This window comes from Ambystoma mexicanum, chromosome 6q (assembly GCF_040938575.1).
Source record: "Ambystoma mexicanum isolate Mex_15411 chromosome 6q, UKY_AmexF1_1, whole genome shotgun sequence".
NCBI lineage: Eukaryota > Metazoa > Chordata > Amphibia > Caudata > Ambystomatidae > Ambystoma > Ambystoma mexicanum.
In genome coordinates this window covers 1600814097-1600831459 of record NC_090937.1, presented here as the reverse complement: position 1 = coordinate 1600831459, position 17363 = coordinate 1600814097, and the positions used below count along the sequence as shown (strand labels likewise).

At 47.5% G+C, this 17363-nt stretch overlaps 1 long non-coding RNA gene across 1 annotated transcript in view; it reads right to left on the bottom strand.

The window, feature by feature from the left end:
• The window catches only part of LOC138516886 (uncharacterized), a 412135-nt gene that overhangs the window by 46252 nt on the left and 348520 nt on the right, over positions 1-17363 (bottom strand). The window lies entirely within an intron of this gene.

Sequence of the window (17363 nt, the reverse complement as noted above, 5' to 3'; positions counted from 1 at the left end):
AGGGGTGCACACGTAGCATAGAGATGGGCAGACGGAGAGAGGTAGCAGAATACCCAGATAGGGGTGCACACGTAGCATAGAGATGGGCAGGCGGATAGAGGTTGCAGAATACCACGATAGGGGTGCACACGTAGCATAGAGTTGGGCAGGCGGAGAGGGGTTGCAGAATACCCAGATAGGGGTTCACACATAGCATAGAGATGGGCAGGCGGAGAGGGGTTGCAGAATACCCAGATAGGGGTGCACCCGTAGCATACAGATGGGCAGGCGGAGAGAGGCTGCAGAATACCCAGATAGGGGTGCACACGTAGCATAGAGATGGGCAGAGCGAGGGGTTGCAGAATACCCAGATAGGGGTGCACACGTAGCATAGAGATGGGCAGGCGGAGAGAGGTTGCAGAATACCCAGATAGGGGCGCCCACGTAGCATAGAGATGGACAGGCAGAGAGAGGTTGCAGAATACTCAGATAGGGGTGCACACGTAGCATAGAGATGGGCAGAGAGAGGGGTTGCAGAATACCCAGATAGGGGAGCACACGTAGCATAGAGATGGGCAGGTGGAGAGAGGTTGCAGAATACCCAGATAGGGGTGCACACGTAGAATAGAGATGGGCAGAGGGAGAGGTTGCAGAATACCCAGATAGAGGTGCACACGCAGCATAGAGATGGGCAGGCGGAGAGGGGTTGCAGAATAGCCAGATAGGGATGCACACGTAGCATAGAGATGGGCAGGTAGAGAGAGGTTGCAGAATACCCAGATAGGGATGCACACACAGCATATAGATGGGCAGGCAGAGAGGGGTTGCAGAATACCCAGATATGGGTGCACATGTAGCATAGAGATGGGCAGGCAGAGAGGGGTTGCAGAATACCCAGATAGGGGTGCACACTTAGCATAGAGATGGGCAGAGAGAGGGGTTGCAGAATACCCAGATAGGGGTGCACACGTAGCATAGAGATGGGCAGGCGGAGAGAGGTGTCAGGTACTGTTAGGATACAGTGACATAATCTGAGACATTAGGTCTGGGGAAAATTAGTATAGAAAGGTTTTTGGAAGTTATTATGAGTTTAATTTTAAAACAGCCAATTTTGCCCTTAACATTCATTGCAGTCTATGGAGAATGCCCCAAGCCAAGATGGAGGTCCTCAGTCTAAGTTCTGATTGGCTGGTGATTGTTTATAGGGAAGACAATGAACATTCTAAACTGCCTTTCATCGTATTTGCCCAGCTGAGAGGTCGCATATTAAGCTGCTCCTGCTTAACTTGTTCAGGGGTTTCAAGTTTCAAGCGGTCGAGCGGCTTATTTGGAAAAGCAAACAGGAATCTTGCGGAGATTCATTTTGGCACTGAACAGGAGTAAGAATATTTCGAGTTATCCAAGAAAAAAGAAAGGTTTCAAAGACTCTTCACAAGATAAGTCCTTTTAAAACTCAAGACTCTTTCTATAATGTCATTGTAGAAGATTTAATCAGATTTTCAAGTTCATATGAAAAATATTTACTAAGAACTTATTTGCTGTCGCATGTTTGGCTTTGCTTCGCTACGTTTTCTATTAAGCGCGTGGTTTTTCCGTTAACAGAAGCCTGCGCGTGAGAGACTTCGCTTGAGTATCTAGCGCAAGCTCTTTGGTGTCGCGTGATACTCTTGTGCGTGTGTTTTTTTTACCCGCGGTTGAACTTCAGCGCATGTGCATCTTGTTTTAAGCGCGTGTGGATTTTTCCCGTTTTTCCGACTTTAGCGCGTGTGCGTGTGATCGCATCTTGGACTAAGCGCGTGTGGATTTTTACCCGCGGTTTGTTGTCAGCGCGTGTGCTCGCATATTGGACTAAGCGCGTGTGGATTTTTACCCGCGGTTTGTCGTCAGCGCGTGTGCTCGCATCTTGGACTAAGCGCGTGTGGATTTTTACCCGCGGTTTGTCGTCAGCGCGTGTGTTCGCATCCTGGACTAAGCGCGTGTGGATTTTTACCCGCGGTTGAACTTCAGCGTGTGTGCGTGCTTTCGTTTAATCGCGTGTGGATTTTTTCTGTGGTTTCGATTTAGCGCGTGTGGTTTTTTTCCTGCGGTTTAATCTACAGCGCTTCAACGATCTTCACTCAGTTTGGATCCCTATGCGAGTTCAAGAGATTTCCACGTGAGATTTTTGACGCAAGTTTCAAGAACTGTTAATTTAAGTAAAAACACTCTAAAAAGAAATTTATAAGAAGAAATATAAATACTTTCCAGAAACACTAGAACTTCCATTTACTTTTAATGAACTTAAGACTTTGTTCAAGCTTCTTGAGTTTAAAGAAGATTACCTGCAAAGTTAATTTCACATTCATGGACCTACTAAGAAGGCTGAATGATCGTTGAGATTCAAGTCAACTAGTAAGGAAGTCTAGTCAGCTTATCACTTCTCTGGGCATATTGTAGAGAAGTTCCAGGTATGGTTTTTACTTTATTTGGTAAAGGATATTGATACTTAAGGTTAGTAAAGTGCCTCATGAATAACAAGGTGTATTATATGTTTATGTTTTACCACAGGTGAAGAACCAGCTAGTCTTAGCTTCCAGCCTGGTGTTTGTTAATTTGTCCCTTCCCCCTTTCCCCTGGAAGTGAGGTAAACTGAGCAGTTTATAGTATCAGCTCAGAGTGCCACATTTTGGGTGGATTGTCGGGGGCTCAGCAGCTTCTGCAGACACCAGGATCTCAGCCTGACAGAATGAAAGGCCAATAAAAAAGAAAAAGTCTGCCCAAGCTGTATGAACCTCGACGAGCCAGCCATGGAGGCGTTGGGAGAAATGTTTAGGGAAATTAGAGAAGAGTTACGGGTGGCTCATCTGGAATACTCAAATATTAATAAAAGAATAGATGAGTTAAATTTAAAGGTAACACAAATACAAGAAAAGGAAGTTTCGGAAGGTGCAGGAAACCCACCTGAGCTGGTGAGAGTAGGGGAAGAACAAGAACATAGACTTTCAAGAGAAGTGGTGGGTGGTTTAGGAACTTTAGTTATGCCTGTTCCTTTGGCTGCTCCTGAGCGTTTTTTGGGAGATCCGAGAAAGTTTCAAATTTTTCAGACTCAGTGCGAATTACATTTCTTAAGTCGTCCCGAGTTATTTTCAACGGATGCTTCCAAGGTCACATTTACATTATCTTATTTATCAGGAGAAGCATCTGCGTGGGGAAGTCTCTTGGTGAGTCAAAAGAGTTTGGCTTTGAATAATTATTCCCTGTTCCAGGCCGAATTTAAAAAGATGTTTGATAAGAGACAGGTATCTCAAGAGGTCGATGGAGAACTACTGGAGTTGCGTCAGGGAGGAAAGGAGTTGATTTCTTATATCACTCAATTTAGAACTTTAATTTTAGAGAATAGATGGCCAGAGGAGAAGAGGGCTTCCTTATTTTATCGGGGCTTAAAAGATGAATTGAAAGATGCTTTGGCTGGTGTTTTGGAACGACCAACTACTTTAGATGCTCTAATTGATTTGGTGGTTCGGTTAGATTTTCGTTTAACCGAAAGACGTTTAGAGCGTAGACGTTCTCAGGGGGAAGTTAGGTTTCCAGGAAGAGTAGAGAGATCTAAGGTTGAGGTGGTGAACAGGGAAGTTAAGTCAAAGGGAAATGAGCTGCAGAGTCGGGTGAGAGGTCCGTTGTCAAAGGAAGAGAAGACAAGAAGAAGGGAGAATAATTTGTGCCTATACTGCGGTAGGAGTGGTCATTTCCTTGAAAACTGTCCTTTTACCTCCAAGAAGATCTTCAATTCTTCAGGCAGAGTACAACAAGTTGCTAACACGATACAGACAGCTGTTCCTCATATAACTGTGAACGTATCCTTAATGTTTGAAAATAAAATCTTAGGTTCTGGGCCAATTATTATTGATTCAGGGGCTACAGGAAATTTTATGGACAGAGGATTGGCAAAGAGTTTAGGTGTTCCTTTAGTGGCTAAGAAAGAAGTTGAGCAGGTAAGGGCAGTTGATGGTACATCTCTTTCTTCAGTTCCAATCACTCATAATACAGAGGTACTTGAGATGGAGTTAACTGGAGGTCATAAGGAAACTATCTCTTTTGAATTAATTGATGCTCCAATCTTGAAAATAATCTTGGGTATGCCCTGGCTTACTCTGCATAATACTAGAATTGATTGGAGTGCAAGAATTGTATCCCTAGAATCAACTTTTTGTAAGGAACATTGTTTCTTAGGGAAAAGTCATGGAGAGGAAGAAAGATTTGTGAATTCTGTTTCGTTTTCACTTGCAGAAAGAGGGGCAATAGGTTTTGATGTTGGAGCAGTAGTGGGTGAACTTCCTACTTGTTATCAAGATTTTTGGGATGTATTTGATGAAAAGGAAGCTGGAGAGTTGCCTCCTCATAGACTGTTTGACTGCAGGATAGATTTGGAGCCTGGAGCTATTTTACCTAGCAGTAGGGTTTATGCCCTGACAGAAAAAGAGAATGACTATTTGAAAGAATACTTAAAGGAAAATTTGGCTAAGGGTTTTATTCGGCACTCTCAATCGCCGGCTGCCTCACCATTGTTTTTTGTGCCAAAATCTGACGGTTCCCTCAGAACTTGTATAGATTATAGGGCGGTAAATAGAATGACAGTAAAAAATAGGTATCCGCTCCCTCTCATCTCTGAGATGTTAAATCAAATTCAAGGTGCCACCATTTTTTCTAAATTGGATTTAAGGGGGGCTTATCATCTGGTACGAGTTCAAGAGGGGGATGAGTGGAAGACGGCATTTAAGACCAGATTTGGCCTGTACGAGTACCAAGTGATGCCATTCGGTCTTTGCAATGCCCCAGCGGCTTTTCAATTTTTTATCGATGAGGTTCTTCGGGAATTTCTTGATATTTTTGTTATTGTTTATATTGACGATATTTTGATTTTTTCCCAAAGTTTGGAGAAACACAAAATTCACGTTCGACAGGTCTTGAGAAAATTGAGAGAGAATAATCTTTACGCTAAATTGGAGAAGAGTCAGTTCCATACGAATTCGGTGGAATTTTTAGGTTTTGTGATCACTCCTAGTGGTCTGGAAATGAATCCGAAAAAGGTGGAAGCGGTTCGTGATTGGCCTATTCCAACGAAGGTGAAGGAGATCCAGAGTTTTTTGGGATTTGCCAACTTTTACCGAAGATTCATTGAAGGCTTCTCCAGTTTGGTGACTCCAATTACTCGACTTTTGAAGAAAGGAGTTCCTTTTGTTTGGGACGTTAAGGCTAATGAGGCTTTTAAAGTATTGGAGGAGAAATTCATAACTACTCCTATCTTAATTCATCCTGATACTTCCAAGCCATTTTTTGTAGAGGCTGATGCTTCCAATGTGGCAATGGGAGCAGTGTTGTCGCAGAGGCATAATGTTACTGGACAATTGCATCCTGTGGCCTACTTTTCACAGAGGTTGTCACCAGCGGAAGAAAATTATACCATTTCAGATCGCGAGCTTCTTGCTATCAAAGCAGCATTTGAAGAATGGCGACATTTTTTAAAAGGAGCACGTCACACTGTGACAGTATTAACCGATCACCGAAACTTACTCTTTTTGAAGACAGCAAGAACTCTGACACCTCGACAACTAAGGTGGTCTTTATTTTTTGCAGATTATGATTTTATAGTTACTTTTAAGCCAGGAAATCAAAATAAAAAAGCAGATGCTCTGTCACGACAATTTCCAGAAAGTGAAGTTAAGTCGGTTTGTGAGTCACTTCCTCTGATCGCTCCAGAACGTTTTGTTCTTGCTGGAATTGAGAAAGAAAACGAAATCTTTAAACAAGTACGAGAATCCATATCTGAGAGACAACTTGAACATTGGGTTCGTTTGGATCCAGCTCGCAAGATTAAAGATGGTTTACCTTATCTGGACGACAGACTCTATTTACCATCTATTGAACTTAGAGAAAAGATTTTGAAGGAATGTCACGATTCAGTTCTGGCAGGACATCCAGGATATCGAAAAACACTTGAGTTGGTCAGAAGACATTTTTGGTGGGAGAAAATTCGACAAGATACTCTTAATTTTGTTAAGACCTGTGAAGTTTGTGCTAGATCTAAGAACCTCATCGGAAAGCCTTCTGGGTTATTGAAACCGTTGCCAGTCCCACCGCGGCCTTGGTATTCAGTGTCTTTAGATTTCATCACGGATCTACCACTAGATAAGGGGTGTACATCAGTATTGGTTGTAGTGGATTTACTCACTAAAGAAGCACATGTCATTCCAATGAAGGGAGAGGTTACCGCTGATAGTTTAGCTCACAGTTTCTTACAAGAAGTAGTTAAACTGCATGGAATTCCCAGTCAGGTCATCTCAGACAGAGGGTCTCAATTTATTTCTAAATTTTGGAGAGCTTTCTGTAAGAGATTGGGAGTTGAAGTATGCCTATCATCCGGTTACCATCCCGAAACCAATGGGCAAGTGGAAAGGATAAATCAGAGGTTGGAGAAATATTTGAGATGTTATCTACAGACAGGGGAAGAGTGGGTAGATATGTTGTGGGTGGCAGAATTTGCATATAACAACTGTAGTAAGGATGCCACCTCAATGTCTCCATTTTATTTGGGACGAGGTTTTCATCCTCGTTTTCTTAGTATAGAGATCGATTATGATGCTGAAAACCCGGAAGTGGAAAAGAGACTAGAGATCATGAAAAGAAATTTGGAGAAGGCAAAAGGGGTGTTGGTGGAGAGTAAACAAAAATATAAAAGATTTGCGGACCTTAAAAGAAAGACTAGTCCCCAGTATAGGGAGGGAGATTTGGTATGGTTATCAACCAAATTTTTGAGAATTAAGGGAAGAAATAAGTTTTGCCCTCGTTTTGTAGGGCCGTTTGTGGTTGAAAGGGTGATAAATCCAGTGGCTGTTCGCCTTAGATTACCAAGACATATGAAAACTCATCCAACTTTTCATGTTAGCTTGTTGAAACCAGTGGTTAAAGGAACTAGATTGACACCTACTCCTTCACCAGTTGTATTTGAGGAAGATGATTCAGAAGAATTTGTAGTTAAGAAAATTCTGGACTCTAGAATAGTGAGAGGAAAGCTACAGTATCTCCTTGATTGGGAGGGTTTTGGTCCTGAAGAACGCACTTGGGAGAAAGCAAGTGATGTACATGCTCCTCATTTGGTTAAAAAATTCCATAAGAAATTTCCATTGAAAAAAGGCCCAGGGACTGGGCGTTAGAAGGGGGGTACTGTCAGGTACTGTTAGGATACAGTGACATAATCTGAGACATTAGGTCTGGGGAAAATTAGTATAGAAAGGTTTTTGGAAGTTATTATGAGTTTAATTTTAAAACAGCCAATTTTGCCCTTAACATTCATTGCAGTCTATGGAGAATGCCCCAAGCCAAGATGGAGGTCCTCAGTCTAAGTTCTGATTGGCTGGTGATTGTTTATAGGGAAGACAATGAACATTCTAAACTGCCTTTCATCGTCTTTGCCCAGCTGAGAGGTTGCATATTAAGCTGCTCCTGCTTAACTTGTTCAGGGGTTTCAAGTTTCAAGCGGTCGAGCGGCTTATTTGGAAAAGCAAACAGGAATCTTGCGGAGATTCATTTTGGCACTGAACAGGAGTAAGAATATTTCGAGTTATCCAAGAAAAAAGAAAGGTTTCAAAGACTCTTCACAAGATAAGTCCTTTTAAAACTCAAGACTCTTTCTATAATGTCATTGTAGAAGATTTAATCAGATTTTCAAGTTCATATGAAAAATATTTACTAAGAACTTATTTGCTGTCGCATGTTTGGCTTTGCTTCGCTACGTTTTCTATTAAGCGCGTGGTTTTTCCGTTAACAGAAGCCTGCGCGTGAGAGACTTCGCTTGAGTATCTAGCGCGAGCTCTTTGGTGTCGCGTGATACTCTTGTGCGTGTGTTTTTTTTACCCGCGGTTGAACTTCAGCGCATGTGCATCTTGTTTTAAGCGCGTGTGGATTTTTCCCGTTTTTCCGACTTTAGCGCGTGTGCGTGTGATCGCATCTTGGACTAAGCGCGTGTGGATTTTTACCCGCGGTTTGTTGTCAGCGCGTGTGCTCGCATATTGGACTAAGCGCGTGTGGATTTTTACCCGCGGTTTGTCGTCAGCGCGTGTGCTCGCATCTTGGACTAAGCGCGTGTGGATTTTTACCCGCGGTTTGTCGTCAGCGCGTGTGTTCGCATCCTGGACTAAGCGCGTGTGGATTTTTACCCGCGGTTGAACTTCAGCGCGTGTGCGTGCTTTCGTTTAATCGCGTGTGGATTTTTTCTGTGGTTTCGAATTAGCGCGTGTGGCTTTTTTCCTGCGGTTTAATCTACAGCGCTTCAACGATCTTCACTCAGTTTGGATCCCTATGCGAGTTCAAGAGATTTCCACGTGAGATTTTTGACGCAAGTTTCAAGAACTGTTAATTTAAGTAAAAACACTCTAAAAAGAAATTTATAAGAAGAAATATAAATACTTTCCAGAAACACTAGAACTTCCATTTACTTTTAATGAACTTAAGACTTTGTTCAAGCTTCTTGAGTTTAAAGAAGATTACCTGCAAAGTTAATTTCACATTCATGGACCTACTAAGAAGGCTGAATGATCGTTGAGATTCAAGTCAACTAGTAAGGAAGTCTAGTCAGCTTATCACTTCTCTGGGCATATTGTAGAGAAGTTCCAGGTATGGTTTTTACTTTATTTGGTAAAGGATATTGATACTTAAGGTTAGTAAAGTGCCTCATGAATAACAAGGTGTATTATATGTTTATGTTTTACCACAGGTGAAGAACCAGCTAGTCTTAGCTTCCAGCCTGGTGTTTGTTAATTTGTCCCTTCCCCCTTTCCCCTGGAAGTGAGGTAAACTGAGCAGTTTATTGTATCAGCTCAGAGTGCCACATTTTGGGTGGATTGTCGGGGGCTCAGCAGCTTCTGCAGACACCAGGATCTCAGCCTGACAAGAGGTTGCAGAATACCCAGATAGGGGTGCACGCGTAGCATAGAGATGGGCAAGCGGAGAGAGGTTGTAGAATACCCAGATAGGGATGCACAAATAGCATAGAGATGGGCAGGCGGAGAGAGGTTGCAGAATACCCAGATAGGGGTGCACACATAGCATAGAGATAGGCAGGCAGAGTTAGGATACAGACTACCCAGATAGGGGTGCACACGTAGCATAGAGATGGGCAGGTAGAGAGAGGTTGCAGAATACACAGATAGGGGAGCACACATAGCATAGAGATGGGCAGGCGGAGAGAGGTTGCAGAATACCCATATAGGGGTGCACACGTAGCATAGAGATGGGCAGGCAGAGAGAGGTTGCAGAATACCCAGATAGGGGTGCACACGTAGCATAGAGATAGGCAGGCGGAGTTAGGATACAGACTACCCAGATAGGGGTGCACATGTAGCATAGAGATGGGCAGGTAGAGAGAGGTTGCAGAATACCCAGATAGGGGTGCACAGGTAGCATAGAGATAGGCAGGCGGAGTTAGAATAAAGACTACCCAGATAGGTTTGCACACGTAGCATAGAGATGGGCAGGTAGAGAGAGGTTGCAGAATACCCAGATAGGGGTGCACACGTAGCATACAGATAGGCAGGTGGAGTTAGGATACAGACTACCCAGATAGGGGTGCACACGTAGCATAGAGATGGGTAGGTAGAGAGAGGTTGCAGAATACCCAGATAGGGGAGAACACGTAGCATAGAGATGGGCAGGCGGAGAGAGGTTGCAGAATACCCAGATAGGGGTGCACGTGTAGCATAGAGATGGGCAGGCGGAGAGAGGTTGCAGAATACCCAGATAGGGGTGCACACATAGCATAGAGATGGGCAGGCGGAGAGAGGTTGCAGAATACCCAGATAGGGGTGCACACGTAGCATAGAGATGGGCAGGCGGAGAGAAGTTGCAGAATACCCAGATAGGGGTGCACACGTAGCATAGAGAGGGGCAGGCGGAGAGAGGTTGCAGAATACCCAGATAGGGGTGCACAAGCAGCATAGAGATGGGCAGGCGGAGAGAGGTTGCAGAATACCCAGATAGGGGTGCACATGTAGCATAGAGATGGGCAGGCAGAGAGGGGTTCCAGAATACCCAGATAGGGGTGCACACGAAGCATAGAGATGGGCAGGCAGAGAGGGGTTGCAGAATACCCAGATAGGGGTGCACACGTAGCATAGAGATGGGCAGAGAGAGGGGTTGCAGAATATCCAGATAGGGGTGCACGCGTAGCATAGAGATGGGCAGGCAGAGAGGGGTAACAGAATACCCAGATAGGGGTGCACAAGCAGCATAGAGATGGGCAGGCGGAGAGAGGTTGCAGAATACCCAGATAGGGGTGCACACATTGCATAGAGATAGGCAGGCGGAGTTAGGATACAGACTACCCAGATAGCGGTGCAACCGGAGCATAGAGATGGGCAGGTAGAGAGAGGTTGCAGAATACCCAGATAGGGGAGCACATGTAGCATAGAGATAGGCAGGCAGAGTTAGGATACAGACTACCCAGATAGGGGTGCACATGTAGCATAGAGATGGGCAGGTAGAGAGAGGTTGCAGAATACATAGATAGGGGAGCACACATAGCATAGAGATGGGCAGGCGGAGAGAGGTTGCAGAATACCCATATAGGGGTGCACACGTAGCATAGAGATGGGCAGGCAGAGAGAGGTTGCAGAATACCCAGATAGGGGTGCACACGTAGCATAGAGATAGGCAGGGGGAGTTAGGATACAGACTACCCAGATAGGGGTGCACATGTAGCATAGAGATGGGCAGGTAGAGAGAGGTTGCAGAATACCCAGATAGGGGTGCACACGTAGCATAGAGATAGGCAGGCGGAGTTAGAATACAGACTACCCAGATAGGTTTGCACACGTAGCATAGAGATGGGCAGGTAGAGAGAGGTTGCAGAATACCCAGATAGGGGTGCACACGTAGCATACAGATAGGCAGGTGGAGTTAGGATACAGACTACCCAGATAGGGGTGCACACGTAGCATAGAGATGGGTAGGTAGAGAGAGGTTGCAGAATACCCAGATAGGGGAGAACACGTAGCATAGAGATGGGCAGGTGGAGAGAGGTTGCAGAATAACCAGATAGGGGTGCACACGTAGCATAGAGATGGGCAGGCGGAGAGAGGTTGCAGAATACCCAGATAGGGGTGCACGTGTAGCATAGAGATGGGCAGGCGGAGAGAGGTTGCAGAATACCCAGATAGGGGTGCACACATAGCATAGAGATGGGCAGAGAGAGGGGTGCAGAATACCCAGATAGGGGTGCACGCGTAGCATAGAGATGGGCAGGCGGAGAGAAGTTGCAGAATACCCAGATAGGGGTGCACACGTAGCATAGAGATGGGCAGGCGGAGAGAGGTTGCAGAATACCCAGATAGGGGTGCACAAGCAGCATAGAGATGGGCAGGCGGAGAGAGGTTGCAGAATACCCAGATAGGGGTGCACATGTAGCATAGAGATGGGCAGGCAGAGAGGGGTTCCAGAATACCCAGATAGGGGTGCACACGTAGCATAGAGATGGGCAGGCAGAGAGGGGTTGCAGAATACCCAGATAGGGGTGCACACGTAGCATAGAGATGGGCAGAGAGAGGGGTGCAGAATACCCAGATAGGGGTGCACGCGTAGCATAGAGATGGGCAGGCAGAGAGGGGTAACAGAATACCCAGATAGGGGTGCACAAGCAGCATAGAGATGGGCAGGCGGAGAGAGGTTGCAGAATACCCAGATAGGGGTGCACACATTGCATAGAGATAGGCAGGCGGAGTTAGGATACAGACTACCCAGATAGCGGTGCACACGGAGCATAGAGATGGGCAGGTAGAGAGAGGTTGCAGAATACCCAGATAGGGGTGCACATGTAGCATAGAGATAGGCAGGCAGAGTTAGGCTAAAGACTACCCAGATAGGGGTGCACACGTAGCATAGAGATGGGCAGGTAGAGAGAGGTTGCAGAATACACAGATAGGGGAGTACACGTAGCATAGAGATGGGCAGGCGGAGAGAGGTTGCAGAATATCCAGATAGGGGTGCACACGTAGCATAGAGATGGGCAGGCAGAGAGAGGTTGCAGAATACCCAGATAGGGGTGCACACGTAGCATAGAGATAGGCAGGCGGAGTTAGGATACAGACTACCCAGATAGGGGTGCACACGTAGCATAGAGATAGGCAGGCGGAGTTAGGATACAGACTACCCAGATAGGGGTGCACACGTAGCATAGAGATGGGCAGGTAGAGAGAGGTTGCAGAATACCCAGATAGGGGTGCACACGTAGCATAGAGATAGGCAGGCGGAGTTAGGATACAGACTACCCAGATAGGGGTGCACACGTAGCATAGAGATGGGTAGGTAGAGAGAGGTTGCAGAATACCCAGATAGGAGAGCACACGTAGCATAGAGATGGGCAGGCGGAGAGAGGTTGCAGAATACCCAGATAGGGGTGGACACGTAGCATAGAGATGGGCAGGCAGAGAGAGGTTGCAGAATACCCAGATAGGGGTGCACGTGTAGCATAGAGATGGGCAGGCGGAGAGAGGTTGCAGAATACCCAGATAGGGGTGCACACGTAGCATAGAGATGGGCAGGCGGAGAGAGGTTGCAGAATACCCAGATAGGGGTGCACAAGTAGCATAGAGATGGGCAGGTGGAGAGAGGTTGCAGGTAGGGGTGCACACGCAGCATAGAGATGGGCAGGCGGAGAGAGGTTGCAGAAAATCCAGATAGGGGTGCACACGCAGCATAGAGATGGGCAGGCGGAGAGAGGTTGCAGAAAATCCAGATAGGGGTGCACACGTAGCATAGAGATGGGCAGGCGGAGAGAGGTAGCAGAATACCCAGATAGGGGTGCACACGTAGCATAGAGATGGGCAGGCGGATAGAGGTTGCAGAATACCCAGATAGGGGCGCACATGTAGCATAGAGTTGGGCAGGCGGAGAGGGGTTGCAGAATACCCAGATAGGGGTTCACACGTAGCATAGAGATGGGCAGGCGGAGAGGGGTTACAGAATACCCAGATAGGGGTGCATACGTAGCATACAGATGGGCAGGCGGAGAGAGGCTGCAGAATACCCAGATAGGGGTGCACACGTAGCATAGAGATGGGCAGAGAGAGGGGTTGCAGAATACCCAGATAGGGGTGCACACGCAGCATAGAGATGGGCAGGCGGAGAGAGGTTGCAGAATACCCAGATAAGGGTGCACATGCAGCATAGAGATGGGCAGGCGGAGAGAGGTTGCAGAAAATCCAGATAGGGGTGCACACGCAGCATAGAGATGGGCAGGCAGAGAGAGGTTGCAGAAAATCCAGATAGGGGTGCACACGTAGCATAGAGATGGGCAGGCGGAGAGAGGTAGCAGAATAGCCAGATAGGGGTGCACACGTAGCATAGAGATGGGCAGGCGGATAGAGGTTGCAGAATACCCAGATAGGGGTGCACACATAGCATAGAGTTGGGCAGGCGGAGAGGGGTTGCAGAACACCCAGATAGGGGTTCACAGGTAGCATAGAGATGGGCAGGCGGAGAGGGGTTGCAGAATACCCAGATAGGGGTGCACACGTAGCATACAGATGGGCAGGCGGAGAGAGGCTGCAGAATACCCAGATAGGGGTGCACACGTAGCATAGAGATGGGCAGAGAGAGGGGTTGCAGAATACCCAGATAGGGGTGCACACGTAGCATAGAGATGGGCAGGCGGAGAGAGGTTGCAGAATACCCAGATGGGGGTGCACACATAGCATAGAGATGGACAGGCGGAGAGAGGTTGCAGAATACTCAGATAGGGGTGCACACGCAGCATAGAGATGGGCAGAGAGAGGGGTTGCAGAATACCCAGATAGGGGAGCACACGTAGCATAGAGATGGGCAGGCGGAGAGAGGTTGCAGAATACCCAGATAGGGGTGCACACGTAGCATAGAGATGGGCAGAGAGAGAGGTTGCAGAATACCCAGATAGGGGTGCACACGCAGCATAGAGATGGGCAGGAGGAGAGGGGTTGCAGAATAGCCAGATAGGGATGCACACGTAGCATAGAGATGGGCAGGTAGAGAGAGGTTGCAGAATACCCAGATAGGGATGCACACGCAGCATAGAGATGGGCAGGCAGAGAGGGGTTGCAGAATACCCAGATATGGGTGCACATGTAGCATAGAGATGGGCAGGCAGAGAGGGGTTGCAGAATACCCAGATAGGGGTACACATGTAGCATAGAGATGGGCAGGCAGAGAGGGGTTCCAGAATGCCCTGATAGGGGTGCACACGTAGCATAGAGATGGGCAGGCAGAGAGGGGTTGCAGAATACCCAGATAGGGGTGCACACGTAGCATAGAGATGGGCAGAGAGAGGGGTTGCAGAATACCCAGATAGGGGTGCACACGTAGCATAGAGATGGGCAGGCAGAGAGGGGTAGCAGAATACCCTGATAGGGTTGCACATGTAGCACAGAGATGGGCAGCCGGAGAGGGGTTGCAGAATACCCAGATAGGGGTGCACAAGTAGCATAGAGATGGGCAGGCGGAGAGAGGTTGCAGAATACCCAGATAGGGATGCACACTTAGCATAGAGATGGGCAGAGAGAGGGGTTGCAGAATACCCAGATAGGGATGCACACGTAGCATAGAGATGGGCAGGCAGAGAGAGGTTGCAGAATACCCAGATAGGGGTGCACATGTAGCATAGAGATGGGCAGGCAGAGAGGGATTCCAGAATACCCAGATAGGGGTGCACACATAGCATAGAGATGGGCAGGCGGAGAGGGGTTGCAGAATACCCAGATAGGGGTGCACACGTAGCATAGAGATGGGCAGGCGGAGAGAGGTTCCAGAATACCCAGATAGGGGTGCACACGTAGCATAGAGATGGGCAGAGAGAGGGGTTGCAGAATACCCAGATAGGGGTGCACACGTAGCATAGAGATGGGCAGGCAGAGAGGGGTAGCAGAATACCCTGATAGGGTTGCACATGTAGCACAGAGATGGGCAGCCGGAGAGGGGTTGCAGAATACCCAGATAGGGGTGCACAAGTAGCATAGAGATGGGCAGGCGGAGAGAGGTTGCAGAATACCCAGATAGGGATGCACACTTAGCATAGAGATGGGCAGAGAGAGGGGTTGCAGAATACCCAGATAGGGATGCACACGTAGCATAGAGATGGGCAGGCAGAGAGAGGTTGCAGAATACCCAGATAGGGGTGCACATGTAGCATAGAGATGGGCAGGCAGAGAGGGATTCCAGAATACCCAGATAGGGGTGCACACATAGCATAGAGATGGGCAGGCAGAGAGGGGTTGCAGAATACCCAGATAGGGGTGCACACGTAGCATAGAGATGGGCAGGCGGAGAGAGGTTCCAGAATACCCAGATAGGGGTGCACGCGTAGCATAGAGATGGGCAGGCAGAGAGAGGTTGCAGAATACCCAGATAGGGGTGCACACATTGCATAGAGATGGGCAGGCGGAGAGAGGTTGCAGGATACCCAGATAGGGGTGCACGCGTAGCATAGAGATGGGCAGGCGGAGAGAGGTTGCAGAATACCCAGATAGGGATGCACAAGCAGCATAGAGATGGGCAGGCGGAGAGAGGTTGCAGAATACCCAGATAGGGGTGCACACATAGCATAGAGATAGGCAGGCAGAGTTAGGATACAGACTACCCAGATAGGGGTGCACACGTAGCATAGAGATGGGCAGGTAGAGAGAGGTTGCAGAATACCCAGATAGGGGTGCACATGTAGCATAGAGATAGGCAGGCAGAGTTAGGATACAGACTACCCAGATAGGGGTGCACACGCAGCATAGAGATGGGCAGGCAGAGAGAGGTTGCAGAGTACCCAGATAGGGGTGCACATGTAGCATAGAGATGGGCAGGCAGAGAGAGGTTGCAGAATACCCAGATAGGGGTGCACACGTAGCATAAAGATGGGCAGGTAGAGAGAGGTTGCAGAATACCCGGATAGGGGTGCACACGTAGCATAGAGATGGGCAGGTAGAGAGAGGTTGCAGAATACACAGATAGGTGAGCACACGTAGCATAGAGATGGGCAGGCGGAGAGGGGTTGCAGAATACCCAGATAGGGGTGCACACGTAGCATAGAGATGGGCAGGGAGAGAGGTTGCAGAATACCCAGATAGGGGTGCACACGTAGCATAAAGATGGTCAGGCAGAGAGAGGTTGCAGAATACCCAGATAGGGGTGCACACGTAGCATAAAGATGGGCAGAGAGTGGAGTTGCAGTATTCCCAGATAGGGGTACACACGTAGCATAGAGATGGGCAGAGAGAGGGGTTGCAGAATACCCAGATAGGGGTGCACACGTAGCATAAAGATGGGCAGGCAAAGAGAAGTTGCAGAATACCCAGATAGGGGTGCACGGTGGTCAGCCAAAAGGCCGAAAAAAAAATATCGAATGACAAAAATCTCGAAAAAAAAAATCGAAAAAAAACCCTCGATTTTTTCATTTATTTATTTATATGTATTTTTGGGGTCAGGTAAGTAAAAAAAGGGGTAAAATAAAAAAAAAAAATGAAAAAAGAGCGGTTTGGGGGTAAGTAAAAAAAAGGGGTAAAATAAAAAATATGAAAAAAGGGGGGTTTGGGGAAAACCCCCCCATTTCGAAAAAAAAAAACGTATTGAAAAAAAATGTAATTTTTTTTTTTTCGAGATTTTTTGGTTCAACCTTTTTTTTCGATATTTTTTTTTCAGTCTTTTCACTATAAACCGGGGTGCACGCATAGCATAGAGATGGCCAGGTGGAGAGAGGTTGCAGAATACCCAGATAGGGGTGCACACATAGCAGAGAGATGGGCAGGCAGAGAGAGGTTGCAGAATACCCAGATAGGGGTGCACATGTAGCATAGAGATGGGCAGGCGGAGAGAGGTTGCAGAATACCCAGATAGGGGTGCAAACGTAGCATAGAGATAGGCAGGTAGAGAGAGTTTGCAGAATACCCAGATAGGGGTGCACACGTAGCATAGAGATGGGCAGGCGGAGAGAGGTTGCAGAATACCCAGATAGGGGTGCACACGTAGCATAGAGATGGGAAGGCCGAGAGAGGTTGCAGAACACCGAGACAGGGGTGCACACGTAGCATAGAGATGGGCAGGCGGAGAGAGGGTGCAGAATGCCTAGATAGGGGTGCACACGTAGCATAGAGATGGGCAGGCAGAGAGGGGTTGCAGAATACCCAGATAGGGATGTACACGTAGCATAGAGATGGGCAGGCGGAGAGAGGTTGCAGCATACCCAGATAGGGATGCACACGTTGCAAAGAGATGGGCAGGGGCAGGCAGAGAGAGGTTGCAGAATACCCAGATAGGGGTGCACACATAGCATAGAGATGGGCAGAGAGAGGGGTTGCAGAATACCCAGATAGGGGTGCACACATAGCATAGAGAAGGGCAGG